The sequence below is a fragment of the Pteronotus mesoamericanus genome, unplaced genomic scaffold, assembly GCF_021234165.1.
Source record: "Pteronotus mesoamericanus isolate MK-2021 breed Mesoamerican mustached bat unplaced genomic scaffold, CSHL_Meso_final scaffold_54, whole genome shotgun sequence".
Taxonomy (NCBI): domain Eukaryota; kingdom Metazoa; phylum Chordata; class Mammalia; order Chiroptera; family Mormoopidae; genus Pteronotus; species Pteronotus mesoamericanus.
In genome coordinates, this window is record NW_026555321.1 from 40,953,705 (window position 1) to 40,966,780 (window position 13,076).

General features: G+C 44.8%; 1 protein-coding gene across 1 annotated transcript in view; it reads right to left on the bottom strand.

Annotated features, from left to right (window-relative positions):
• The window catches only part of ARHGEF3 (Rho guanine nucleotide exchange factor 3), a 315,180-nt gene extending 303,300 nt beyond the window's left edge, over positions 1-11,880 (bottom strand). Inside the window, exon 1 of the mRNA XM_054595578.1 lies at positions 11,869-11,880. The gene's annotated coding sequence lies outside the window, so the exon portion shown is untranslated. The remainder of the gene's footprint in view (positions 1-11,868) is intronic.
• Positions 11,881-13,076: the final 1,196 nt, after the last annotated feature.

Sequence of the window (13,076 nt, forward strand, 5' to 3'; positions counted from 1 at the left end):
AGGATATTAAACAATACCATATTCCTTAATCACCACAAGAGATAGGTATGTGGCCTGGATTCACGCCATGAATTTTTAACAGGATTCAGCCTTTCCAAGTTCAATCCCACCTTCACTACTCACTTGCCGTGTGATTCTGAGCAAGTTATGTCTCTGTGCCTCCTCCATAAAAATGAAGATAATACGACCACCTCCACGAGGTTGTTGTGAGGATTAAATGAAATAGTAACATGTAAAACACGTAGTAAGTTGTCTAGCACAATGTTTTTCAAACAGCAGGTTTTGACCCATTAGTGAAATAAATTTAGTGCTTCTCACAATCATCATTTAAAAAAAAAAAGCATAAATTCATTAATGTAGAAAAAAACTATCAGAAAACATACACTACACATACATAAGGTAAGTAATGTCTTACCAAACTGTTGTTTTAGATGGACACACAGTCACATCAAAGTCTAGATTTATTTCTTACAATGGGTCACAGTCAAAAACAAATGTAAAAAGCCAGACTCTACCATATAATAAATGCTCAATAAAATTTGGTAACATCACCATCTCACTCTAAAAGATAATACAACTTTATTAGTATAATAAAATAGGGCTGCTAACATTAGTATCGAGTCCGCTACTCATTTGCTGCAGTGCTTCCTTAAATTAACTTGCCAACTCTCTCTTCCTAAAGGATTTGGGCGGTCATTTAAATATTTTCTGACTCACAATGTTGGCCAAGGATTAGTGAGGCCCTGCCCAGCAAAGAACACATGAAATGGGAGGGACTTAAGAACACCACTTGAGTTTACAAGACTGCATAGGGCTTTTGTAAAATTAAAGCCATGCTGGAAAGAAACAGTCCCCTCTACCCCTTGGGAGATGTGTCATAGACAGAGGTTACATGAGGTCAGCTACGCTGCACCTTCTGAGACTAGAAACTCTGTAACATGCTTCCTTGTTTTGGGGTTAGGTTATATCATTTGTGTTTTTCCCCTAACTTTCCATGTGCACACACCCCTCACTAAAGAATGGAAAATAAAATCCCTACAAACGGCCTGTTATAATAGCTGAGGTAAAGAGACTCAGCTAAACCAAAGGTGCTTATATTTTGAAGATCTCAAAATACTTTCTATTGCACATAACTTTTTCCCCTCCAGAAACAAACTAAAATCTCAGCCCAAATTAATGCTTTTTAAATGGCTTCTTTGAAACACCAGTAATAAACAACTCCATTCCCCCACCAACATTATCACTGTTTTGTTTTAAATGGAGCTCATCTCCCCAGCTGAGAGCAAGCTGAGGTGTGAGTTTACAGTTTCCAATGTATTGAATAGTTCCCCAGGTTGTTCCTTAAGTTTAGAAAACCTGGTTCCTATTGATACAAATGTAGGCTCTTCACTTTTTATTTCTTCTTCCATGAGGATACAGTCTTGGACTTGTGCCAAAGCATAACATCTGGAACGCGTAAGTGCATATAGGGGTGTAAACTAATCTTTTAATATTTTAATATGTGATAGAATTCCGTTCTTATTTTTATTCCATTCAAACCATAATGCCAGTGAATTGGGGGCAGGGGAGGCAGAAAAATTGCTTTAGCAGCAGAACTTTTTCCTTAAATGAAATTCTACCTCTTTGCCCAATAGGTAAGACTAGTTAAAAGCTTCGCAAGGCATGGGGGCAGGGGAGTACGGGAGGACTTTTAGGAATCTCCACCACGCCCTCAGAATAGGAAGTCAGGTCTGCCATGTGCTCAGTCAGTGCCAGGTGCACTCCTATTTCACAAATTCGAGAGTTAACCGTTTTATCCAAGGTCTCTAGCTTTAAATTAAATGATATACTATATTGTGTCACTTTCTTCAACAAGGAAAAGAAAAGCTGATGTCCCTGGATTTTTATCTGCACAGCTTGAAAGCTGGGCCTCTGAGTGTCTCCTCAGGAGACTCAATAACTAGGGGCACTGAGGTACCAGGAAAGAAGTACTTCGGGATCCAGACTGAATATTGTTGAGAGGACAAAACTCCCACTGACCTACAGACTAAACACAATCCCTATCAAAATCTCAGCTGCCTGTTTTGCAAAAATTGACCAGCCAATCCTAAAATGCATACAGGAACCAGAATAGTCAAAACAATCATGGAAAAGGACAAAATTAGAGGACTCACACCTCTTGATTTGTTTCAAGACTCACTACAAAGCTACAGTAGTCAAGACAGTACAGACAGTGGTACTGGCATAAGGAGAGACATCTAGATCAATGCAATAGAATGGAGAGTACGGAAGCAAATACTTACATTTATGGCCAATTATTTTTCACAAGGATGTCAAGACAATTCAATGGGAAGTGTAGTCTTTTCAACAAATGGTGCTGGCACAACAGGATATCCACATGTAAAGCAATGAAGTTGGACCTCTACCTCACACCACACACAAAAAATTAACTCAAAAGGAAAAAGGCCTAAATCTGAGCTAAAACTCTAAAATTCTTAGAAGGAAACTTAGGTATAAATCTTCCTGACCTTAGATTAGGCAAAGTTTTCTTAGGTATGATACCAAAAGCACAAACAACATAAGAAAAATAGATAGCTTGAACTTCACCAAATTAAAATCACGTGCTTCAAAGGATACCATCAAGAAAGTGAAAAGAGTACTGACAGGTGTGGCTCAGTTGGTTGGGCATCATCTCGCAAAGCAAAAGGTCGCTAGTTTGATTCCCAGTGAGGGCACATGCCTGGGCTGTGGGTTCATCCCTGGTTGAGGCATGTATGAGAAGCAACCACTCACGTCAATGTTTCTCTCCCTTTCTCGCTCCCTTCCTCTCTCTCTAAAAATAAATAAATTAAATCTTTTTTAAAAAAGAAAGTGAAAAGACAACCAACAAAGTGGGAGAAAATATTTTAAAATCATGTATCTAATGTAGAATATATGAAATGAATATATTAAATATATTGAATGTAGAATATATAAATAACCCTTATAACTCAATAATAAAAAGACAAATAATCAATTTTTTTAAGTAGGCAAAGGGTTTGAATAGATATTTCTCCAAAAAAATATACAAATAGCCAATAAGCGCATGTAAAGATATTCAGCCAACACAATACTGAAGAACAAAGTTGGAGGACTGACATTACCTGACATCAAAAATTACTATAAAGCTACCATAATCAAGACAATGTGGTACTGGCAAAAGAACAGGCAAATAGAGCAATGGCACAGAATGAAGAGCCCAGAAATAGGACCCCCCCCCCCATTAATATGGTCAACTGATCTTTGACAAAGGAACAAAGCAATGCAATGGAGCAAAGGCAGTCTTCAATAAATGGTGCTGGGACAAATGGACTTTCAAATGCAAAAAGTGAATCTAAACACAAACTTTACACCCGTTACAGAAGTTAACTCAAAACAGATCACATACCTAATTATAACATACAAAAGTATAAAACTCCTAGAAGAAAACCCAGGCCACCTTGGACATGGTGATGATTTTTTAGACGCACCAAAAACACACTTTGTGAAAGAAATAGTTGATGAACTGGACTTCATTAAAATTAAAAACTGCTCTGCAATAGACAGTAGAAGGGAATTAGAAGACAAGCCAAAGACTGGGAGAAAACGTTTGCAAAAGACACTTGTGATAAAGGACAATTACCTAAAATATACAAAAAACTCTTAAAACTCAACAATAAGAATTTAAAACAAACAAACAAACAAGGCCAAAGACCTTAACAGACACCTTACCAACAAAGATACAGATGGCAAATAATCATGTGAAAAGATGTTCCACATCATAAATTTATCAGGGAAATGCAAAATAAAAACAACAATGAGATATCACTATACACTTCGTAGAATGGCCAAAATCCAGAACAATGACAACACCAAATATTGACAAGGATGTGGAGCAACAGGGACTCTCACACATTGCTGGTGGTAATGGAAAATGGTGTAGCCACTTTGGAAGACAGCTTGGTGGTTTCTTACAAAACTAAACATGTTCTGAAACAATATGGTACAGGAATTGGTCTGACTGGTATTCACCCAAAGGAGTTGAAAACATATGTACACACGCACACACACACACACACTGCACACAGATGTTTATAACAGCTTTATTAATAAATGACAAAACTTAGAAGCAGCCAAGATGTCTTTTAGTAAGTGAATGGATAACCTATGGTACATATAGACAATAAAATATTACTCAGTTCTAAGAAGTAATGTGCTATTAAGTCATGAAAAGACACAAAGGAACCGCAAATGAATACTGCTAAGTTTAAGAAGCCAATCAGAGAAGACTACATACTGTATGATTCCAAGTATATGATATTCTTAAAAAGGCAAAACTATGGAGACAATAAAAAGATCGGTGGTCATGGTGGGGAGAGATGGGGATGAACAGGTGGAGCACAAAGAACTTTTAAGTCAGTGAAAATACTCTATATGATATTATAATGATGGATATATGTTATTATACATTTGTTCAAACCAACTGAAAGTACACCACCAAAAGTGAACCCTTAGGTAAACTACTGACTTCAGATAATTATGATGTATTAATTTAGCTTCATCCTTGGTAACAATGTATGATTCTGGTGAATGATGCTCATAACGGTGGAGGCTATGCATGTGTAAGAGCAGAGGACATAGAGAAAATCTCTGTATCTTTCTCTCAATTTTATTATAAACCCAAAAACTGCTCAAAAAAATAAAGTTAAAAAAAAGATACTCAATATCACTAGCCATCAGGGAAAAAACCACAATGATCCCTGGTTGGGTGGCTCAGTTGGTTGGAGCATTGTTCCATATACCAAAACCATTGTGGGTTCAATCCTCAGTCAGGGCACATGCCTGGGTTGCAGGTTCAATCCCTGGTCAGGGTGAATATGAAAGGCAACCAATAAATGTTTCTCTCTCACATTAATATCTCTCTCTCTCTCATCAATAAACATATCCTCAGGTGAGAATTAAAAAAAAAAACACAATGAGATACCACTTCACATGCATTAGGATGGCTATAATCAAAAAGATGGACAATAACAAGTGTTGGTGAGGATGTAGAGTCATGAGAATCCTTGTACATGGCTGGTGAGACAGCAAAATGGTGTAGTCGCGTTGGAAATGTTAGGCAGTTCCTCAAAACGTTAAACATTGTTACCGTGTGACCTGCAATACCACTGCTACTATACATCCAAGAGAACTGAATGCTATTTCCACACAAACTTGTACACTCTTCCAGGGGTAAGGGAGCCAGGGCAGGTACAAAGAGGAGAAATAATTAGGGACAGAGAAAGTGCTCTTGGACATATGATTAAATGGGAAATAAATAGTTGAAGAACAAGCCCTATAAAATGAGCCCATTTTGTGTGTTCTTAAAGATAGTCACAGGTACACACACCGAAATGTAAAAGCATAAGAGAAACATGCAGCCATCTGGTAGTAAATGTTCCCTCCAGAAGCATGCCTGAAGTAGGAAAGGTCATTATTTTCTCTACAACTTCTGATTTTTGTATTTGTATATACTAAGAATATAATTAGGGTTTCTTGTAGGGCAGGGGAAGCATTTTTCTAGCTAAAATGGAAGTACAGGAGAAAGAGATCATTGGAGTTGAGCAATGTGGAAAGTCTCAAAGTGAACAAATGCAGAAGAGGATTTCAAGTAGTGGGATGAGCAGGAGCAAAGATGCTAATGTGGAAGCCTCTGGGGTATCTGGGGGACCATCAGGCTCTGCTCCGTTACAAGGCCCAGCGGATGACTTGGGTAGGGGTGTGGTGAAGATAAACCATTGGAATAGTGAGTTGAAGCAGCCAGGTTGCAAGTGTATTGTATACTTTTTGGGGACCAAGGGCCATGGGTACATTTAGGGACCACTGCAGGCCAGGGGCTGGGGAGACTAGTGTGAGAGCATCATATGAAAGGATGGTGGAGCATTTTGATTGGGCAGGAAGTCTTGGTGACATTTCACACCTGGCCTCTCTCTCCCAATAAGCTAACCCCCAACCCAAATTTGGCTCCTACTAAGATTGTCCCTGAAATGGATAATGCCTGCCCTTGGTAAAATCTCCAAATCTGAATGATGAACTTTCATTGTGTGAGCATATCTTTCCTATAGGAGCCCAAAGCAGTGATGGAGTAACCTGGGTCAGCTTAGTCACCAAATGATGCTACAGTCAGCCCCTCCTGCACGCTGGCTGTGGTAGGGATAAGCCCTTCCCAAATAATTTCTCATTTAATCCTCACAGCAAACTTATGAGGTGTAGCTAAGTACTGTCCCCATGTAGAGATGAGGAAACTGAGGCCCGGAGAGGTTTGTTATCTTGTCACTTCACTAGTAATAGTGAAGCTGAGATTGGAACACAGGACCCTAACTGTGTTACAGTCTCTACAACCCCCAGACATTTCACTTTGCCTCAAAGGCGGCTAGTACATGGCTCTGGCTTCCAGGAAAATATTACTGAGCTCAGAACTGGAGATGAATTCAGGGCTTGGGGCTCTATCAGCAGTAGCAACAAATCCAGACTCATAAAGTTTCATGCGCTGGCTAGAATTGGAGGTGGGGTTTTGGGACAAAGAACCAAGATGTGCTGTTAAATAACTATTCTAGTCTTTAGCTAACTAAGCCAGGCAAGATACCAAAATGCCTCCTGTGTTTCTTTGGTGGAAGCATTCTGACTGGGCAGGAAGTCTTGGCAACATTTCACACCTGGCCTCTCTCTCCCAATAAGCTAACCCCCAACCCAAATTTGGCTCCTACTAAGATTGTCCCTGAAATGGATAATGCCATCAGGGAAAAAACCACAATGATCCCTGGTTGGGTGGCTTTTCTAGCTCTGGCCCACATCCCCAGCCTCTCTTTCTGGAGCATTCTGGTTTTGACTTGGACTCCATGTCTAGCTCCACCCTAACCTGTGGGTCCTCCTTGAAAAAGCCAGGAGGCATGTGGGAAATGAAGGCAATGACTTCCTCCAGCCTCATTTTTAGTGGCCACCAATGAGCCTGAAGCACCCACCTAACACCCCAATAAACCCTCACTGTGCCAGGGAAGGAGCATTGGCTGGGAGCAGCCTCTGCCCTTCAAGAGTTGACTCCACGGGGATATGCAGCAAAGCAAGGCCTGTCGGAGATATTTAAAAACATCCACCTCTCTGGACCTCACTGATGAAATCTTCTGGAAATATCCTACAGCTCTCCTGATAAAACTGAGCACAGCCCCAGGGAGACCACAGTTGGCAAGTTATTCATCCCTCCACATTCAACTTCCTGGACTAGAGGATGAGGCTACTAAGAGGGATTGTGCCACAGGACAGTTGTAGAGAATATCTGAGGATGTCAGTACAGAGTCCATAGCACAAGGCACCACCATTCAGATCAACTGGCTGCTACATCAATTCCCTTTCCACAGCATACTCCAACACACACGCGCACCCCTACCTTTGTCTGGACCTTTACATCTACTGTTCTCTCTTCCTTCCATCCCACCCTTTATATCTTCTTAGATGTCACTTTTTCCAAGAAGCCTCCCTGTCATACCTCCTCTCCAATATTACAGACGAAGAAACCAACACTCAGAAGGTTAGGTTACTGCTTAAAGGTCATACAACCAAGATCTCATGTCCTTAAGCCTCAGGCATCTTATGCTGTGTTAAATAACATCAATTGATCAATTAATCAACCAATCGATGGAAAGAATGGGAAGCTTGCATCTCCTGGTCTGCAATCCTATACATTTTGGCCTCTTCATTTTTTCATCAAAGCCTTGTTAAGTAACTCTAGGTGTTTCCTTCTAGGTGATGAAGTGGAAGTAACCAAATGACATAAGAGTCCATGTCCCAGGGCATGTGGGGTTAGGCAAGTCTTACTATGTGTAGAGATAGAAGTCCAGCAGTGCCCCCTAGGCTCATGCTCATAGCCCAAGAAGCAGTTTTAGGAAACATCATCACCCTCTGGAAAAGAAGACACAAGTCTTCTGGTCAACCAGCAAACACACAATGCTGAGATCTTACTCCAGCCATCTGCCAGGATTTGGGGAGGAGAAGAAGGTGGGGTTCTGCCCACACTGCCTCATTTCCTTCTCCCTTCCCCAGGGAGACAGACCATATCCAGACCTCAAGAACTGACTGGCCACAGCAGAGACTCAACCACAACCTTGGGGTCCATATGTATGGAATGAATGGTCCTCCCCCAGCTATCCACATAACTGCTCCCTCGGATTTCCACTCAAACGTTGCTTCCTCAGAGGGACCCTCCCTGACCAAACCAACTTTGTCTTCATCCCAGTCACTCTGGATCCCCTTACGCAGCTTTGTGTTCTTCATTACACTGATCACACACACACCCCACCCTGACTTCATATTAGAGATCTAGTTGTCTAGTGCCCATCTCTGCCACTGAGGCATAAACTCCACAAGGGAGGAACACAGTTGCTTTTCTTGACTTTTGTGTGGCCCAGTGCCAGAGCCCTCCTTCCATAAATGAGTCTTGAATAAATAAGGTAAACAAGCTGAGCTAAGTGGCTAAAGCACATGTATAGATATGACTTCAATTAACTGTGGTCTTCCTCAGTCTTGTTTTCTTTAAGATAAAAAAAAAAAGTGTACCCATCTTCATTTCTAAATGAACAACTTTCACTCAAGTAATAAGAAAGAAAAGCTTATCTCCCAACCTCTCCATAGCAGACCCCACTCCAACCACCACACTGGTGATCTCCCATGCAGAAAGCTAAAGCGACCCGATAAATAAGAATCACATAAAACATTTCACTTTCACTCTAGTTTCAATCAGTACATGCAAGGTGGTATGAATGAGACAATTTCTTGTATAAACGATTAAGATAATGGGTCCAAGGACTAATTTTTAAAAATATAGCTAGGGCCACAATTAATAGATTGATTAAGGAATGATTCAGAAAACCCAGAAGGATAAAAGAGTGAAAGAAACAGAGCCCACCCTCCATTCCCCTACTCCCATTCACCCCACTGCCAATGTACAGGGTCCTAAACAATACAGAACTTGGCTTAGAAGATCCCTAAACTACAGCAGTGAAGGTCCCTAAACTACAGCAGTTTTCTCTTGAGGCCTCTTTGCCTCAGGCCCCTCTGATGACATAAACTCAGTAGCATACTGAGGGCTCGAGAACCTTAGTGATGGCACAGAAGTAGAGGCAGCTCACTGGGATGGACAGTGATGGATGAAGGGTGATCAGGATGCAGAGTAGACCAGGGCTGGAGTGGTGGCATGCAGAAGCCTTGAGGCCACACCTTGTCCTAACAGAGTAACTACAAGGACTCTCTCTCTGGTTCTCTGCATCCCACGTCTTTCCTACAATGGAATGGGCTATCTCAGCAAGCAGTGAATTCCCTGTCACTGAAGCATTCAAGCTCCAGTTGGCAATAACTGGGAAGAGAAGTTGCAGAGGTGATTTAAAGTGCAGGTTGAACTAAATGTTAAAGGTCACTCTTAACCCAGCACTCCTGAGTAACAGCCCGTTCCTTTGCATTTTACTACTGTTAAAAGCTCCCCGGCCTCACGTCATTTCACTCAGTGATGCTCATTCATTCTATCATTCAGGGGACATTTACTGAGCATCTACTGTGTGCCAGGGGCTAGAGTTCAGCAGTAAAAAGGGCATCTGGCAACTGTTCTGTCCTCTTGGATTCTACATTCTCCTGGGTGGAAGCAGATGATAAACCCATAAACAGATATATGAATAAGAACATTTCAGGTAAGCTCCATGAAAAAATACAATGGAAGAATGTGATTAAAACTAAGAGGGAAGTAGCTGCGTTGGACAGAACAAGAAAGTGTCAGATGTGAGAAGAAGTAGTGGAAGAGTGTGCTCCAATGAGGGAAGAGCACGTGCTAAGGCCCTGCTCTTCATCCTGCTAAGCATCCTGATAGCCTGAGCTCAAATTTTCATGAACTGCAACCCGTCCTAAAGGTTCCCACCACAGGCCAACACTGCCTACCCACATGGTCTGCCTTCTCTTTTCCTCATCTGACTTTTTTGTCAGATTTTCTCAAGTCAAGATAGATCTGAATTTTCCACTAGAAGGGATACCCTGAGCGAGGGTATATAGGAACACATGTGCCTTCCAGTGTCCAGGAGACAGAGGTAATATTGACCTCTTGACTCCCTAAAAATGTACCCCTGCCCTATCCAAGGGGTGAGAAACCCACATCTCCCAACCAGCCATTCAGGGTCCACTTTTTTGAGGTGCAGGCCTTTTGCAGAACATGACACAAAGGGCTCCCTCTAGAAAAACATGCACCTGGGCTCCAAGCATCTCATGGACATTTCAGAAGCTTCCTGGAGCCCCAGGTTCAGAACTGTTGTCTGTGGTTACCACTGCCAGAAGAAACTAAACTGGTGCAGCCCAGGGAGGCTGAGGAAGAGGACAATCTGCTGGGGGTGAATGAGGTAGGGGAGGGGATAAGATCAGGCCCTTGGGCACCTAAATAGACTTCCACCCTAGGCCTGAAGGATTTCAAGTGAAACCTTATCCACTCCACCCCCAAGAAGCAAACATCCAGCTACACCCCAGGGCTTCCAGAGGAGGTAGAGGCCCCATTTCCCAAGAGTGTCCTTGACAAAGGTCATCCCTAATCTCACGCTGAGATACATTTTACACAAGGCCGGTTAACCAGATGAAGTGCTACTGGGAAGCCCCAGTGTTTCGGGGCTAAAGGGGACACCACAGCTTCTGTCTGAATAATGCAGGTCCTCAGTAGGAGGAGCAAAAAGCTTGGCCACCCACCTCACTGGGGAGCTAGGGATGAGAATGTGCTGTTAGACAGGTGTCCGCCATAATAATGAGAGTAGCTAACACATGTAGAATTTACCTAGTACCAAGCACAATTTTAAGAACTTTTATCTCTCACAACCTTTTAAGGTTTGTATTATTATCATTCTCACTTTACAGATGAGAGAACTGATGCATAGACAGGTGAAGTAACTTGCCCAAGACTACACACCTAAAACAGACATAGCAAAGCTCTTCTCTTCCACACCCCATGGAACAAAGCCTAGGTAGTGTATAAAATGCTTAAAAATAAGTGTCTGCCGGTGCATCCGTCCAGGCCATTAAGTGAAGCAAGAGTCCTCTAGGAACAAACCGCTCTGCTTCCGCAACGTCCAAGCCCGTGATGAGGCCGCTGATAATGCAAGCGCCGCTCTTCCTCTCTTCCTCGGGTCAAAGCCCAAAGGAGCCCATTTCCACTCGGCTCACACAACTTCCTCACTCAGAAAAATGCTCACCAGTCTCTGGCTACGAGGCACAGAGTTTCATCTCAACCCCTTGGTGTCCGCCTCCCTTGCCTCAGTCCCCGGAGCCTCTGGCCGCGCAGTTTAAAAGATGCAGCCCCCAGCACCAGGGTGAGCCCGGAACCGCAGGCGCCACCCTGCGCGCTCAAAGCCGGGTCCTCCGAGGTGAATCGACTAGCGGCCCTGCGAGCCACGACCTGCAGCGCCCTACGCGACTCCGACCTGTGGACGCCCCACCAGGGCTGGAGGAGACACCAGGATAAGGGGCTGCGTCCCAAGACAGGTGACGCCTCCCTCCCCGGAAGTGGCTCCGGGAACGTTTGTCCCACAACTGCCCAAGGACCGAAGTCAGGGTCTCTAGAGGGAGCAGTGGCCGGTCGGGGCAGGCGGTGGCTATGCCCACCTGTGCCGCCCACAGGGCGCCTCCCAGCGCTCCAAGTCCCCCAGCCCAGGCAGCCAGTAGAGCCTGCTGCGAACACCGAACACGGGACGCGGCGGCGTGAGCGAGGGACGTGGAGGCGGGGGTCCAGCTCCGGGACTGTGGGTTAAGGCAGAGGAGGAGCCAGCACAAGACAGCATCCCGGAGCGGCCAGGTTCCTGACCAGCCACCCACACTCACCTCGGCGCCAGGGCAGGCTCGGCCCTGCGGGGCTGGAGAGCGCGCCACAGCGGCAGTGCTGGTGGCAGCGGCTGAAGCGACGGCACCCCGGAGCGGGGCGGGGCCGGGGGCTGGGAGGTCCTGCCGGCCACGTGGGCAGGAGGCGGGCCGGGACCCCCACCAGGGCGGAACCAGTGCACTGCCCCAGCCAGTCCCACTTGGCACTCCCACCTCCCCACGTCCTGCCGCCTCCCTGGGAAGGCTAGGAAGCGAGGAGGAGAGGGATCTGGCCCCTGGGGCATCCCCTGCCACCTAATCCAGACTCCAGAGGAGAGGATTTACCGGGTTGGGAAGGGGTGCGGGGAAGGGGTGTGTAGCCATCCCCTGAGCCCTGGGCCCCAGGGCCAGAAGGCACAGCACAGACCCCGGGGTCAGCTGGCCGGACAGGTGTCCAAGCAGGAGGGGACCGTGAGAACACCCGCGCCAGCGGTAGCGGGCCGCCCTAGCCCGCAAGTGCCAGAGCCTATGCGTGGAGCCCCACGCCCGCCACTAGGCTAACCTTGAGAGCGTAGGGTCTTGCCCAAACCGCATTTTCCTCGATTGTGAGGGTGAGGATGCGAATGTGGGAGTGAGAAATGCAGCGGACCCACGAGAGGCTGGAATCCCCGCCCGCAGGAGGCTCTCAGTCATCTGAGAGGCGGGTTTATCATCTGACTGATGCTGAGCCTGGGAAAAAACGGCAGCCAGCAGTGGCCCAGGTCAGCAGTGGGGAAATAAACATGGGAATCTAAATACAACGGGGTTGTTTTTGTTTTTGTTTTTGTATGCATTCATTCATTCATTCATTCATTCATTCATTCATCAGATAAAACGCTTACTGTCCCCAGGACTTCATAAAATCAGGAATAAAGAATGCTATATACCACAGGCTTCATGATGATAAAAATCCAAAATTCATTAGTTGTTTTCATGTGCCAGGTGTGTATTTTTGGTGCTTCCTCTACTTGAACATTCACAACAGCCTTGTGGGTGTAGCAGTTGTGTGGGCCCACTACTCTGATGAAGAAACTGAAGCTGAGGCAGCATTAGCTCAAGGGCCCTAGGCCCTTGTCTGTCTGATCCTCCTCCCTAAGTGGCAGGACCAAGGCTCAAGAGGCACCTCCTTACTCACGCCAGGGGGTGAGCTGTTGAGAGCTCCCTGAGAGGCTCCCATCCTGACAGCAGCTGGA